Here is a 1,984-nt window from a genome sequence, read left to right as displayed (position 1 = left end):
AGAAAAGTCAAAGAACCTTGGGGAAGCACTTAGAAAGTTCATAGGAAGCACAGATCTAAGATAGATGTGACAGAAATCGGAAGGTCCTAGAGATTACGGTTTCAGAAAACCCAAAGAAATGAGAAAGGCCTTGAAAGATACCGATCTAACCAGGAAAGTCAAGGATCAGCCTTGAAAGGCCATGAGTGGCTGGAGAAAGGTCGTGGATGGCCGCCATATGTATATATCCGAGGATCTCCCGGAATACCGCCCCGTGTCCAACTATCAATGTGTAGGGGGATCTATCGGGAATCTAACCCGCAGTCCCAAAGTAAATATGCAGGGGGATCTATCGGGAATCGAACACGCAGTCCCAAAGTAAATATGCAAGGGGATCTATTGGGAATCGAACCCGCAGTCCCAAAGTAAACAAACAAGGGGGGAGCTACCGGAATCCCACATCCGTAGTCCCAATGTAAATACGCAGCCACAACAAGATTATATTCAGAACTAGAGTACAAAAATACAATGCAACAAGTAGTTCTAGCCTAACGTACAAGGCATTCAATTACCAAATATCATATCCTAAGGGGAAGGGTCCCCTACACAAGGTTAGACAAGCCACTTACCTCAAACCGGCTCCAAAATCAACTCGAAACCACACTTTTGCCACGAGTTTCCGGCTCCAAATGGCCCAAATCTATTCAATTCAATTACACATCGTAAATAACATCACAAGCAACTGATTCTACTATTTAATTTAAAGCCAAGACGCGAATTTAGGTAAAATGACCAAAATGCCCTTCAGGTCAACGTCTGGGAATCGAATAATTTTCACATTTTCAGAACCCTCGTACTCTCACGAGTCTAACCATACAAAAATCTCCCAAATCGGAGGTCAAACACCCACTCAAAATCGAATAGTTTGGTCTATGAAGTTTTACCAATTTTTCATTCAAAAATCCGAAATTAAAGATGAATTCGTGATTTAGATTAGTGGGTTTTAAGCATAAGGGAGTAAAGAATCGTTACCCAATCGTTGCCCTTGAAAACCCCTCGAAATTGCTCCCAAATCCGAGCTCCCAAACTTGTATTTTGATAAAAATGGCTAACCCTCGTTTTTGAAATGTTAAATACTGTCCAGAACTTTAATACATCGCGAAAGCGGAGGTGAGCTTGCGTTCGCGAAGAAGAAAATTTGAAGATGCCAAAATTACCCTTCGCGATCGCGATAGGTAGACTGCGAACGCGAAGGCCGGGTGACATGAAGCTTCGCGAACGCGACGCAAGTAATGCGGACACGATGAAGCAAAATGTTAAAGTCCCGGAGCTGCTATATGCGAACGCGAAACAGCGTTAGCGAACACGACGGGGAAATAGGCCAGGCTACGCGAACGCGGAGGTGGGTATGCGAACGCGTAAAAGGAACTGGCCCCCCTCAAGGATTACACTACGCGAACGCGTGAGAGGGCCGCGAACGCGAATAAGAAGTGAGTCAAAGCTACGCGAACGCAATGGGAGGTACGCGAACGCGAAGAAGGATCATGGACCTGCAACTGCTGAAGGATTTTTCTGCAATAACACAACTCCAAAATGCTCCGTTGAGCACCCGAAACATACCCGAGGCCCCCGGGACCTCAACCAAGCCTACGGATATATACCATAACATCATTCAAACTTGTACCAATCCTTAAACCACCTAAAACATTGCCGGAAACTCGAATTAAACAAGGATTTGAGCCTAAGAACTTAAATTTTCATCACAACACGCTTTCGATAAAAAACCTAACCAAAACACGTCTGAATGACCTGAAATGTTGCACACACATCACAAATGACATGAGGGAGCTACTGCAACTTCCGGAATTCCAATCCGACCCTCGGATTAAAAACTCACTATCGGACTGGAAACTTCAAAAATTCAAACTTCGGCATTTCAAGCCTAAATGAGCTACGGACTTCCAAAATACATTCCGAACACGCTCCCAACCCCGAAATCACCTAA

This window comes from Nicotiana attenuata, chromosome 1 (genome assembly GCF_001879085.1).
Source record: "Nicotiana attenuata strain UT chromosome 1, NIATTr2, whole genome shotgun sequence".
Taxonomy (NCBI): domain Eukaryota; kingdom Viridiplantae; phylum Streptophyta; class Magnoliopsida; order Solanales; family Solanaceae; genus Nicotiana; species Nicotiana attenuata.
The sequence above is the reverse complement of the archived record's forward strand: the minus strand, read 5'-3'. Positions refer to the sequence as shown.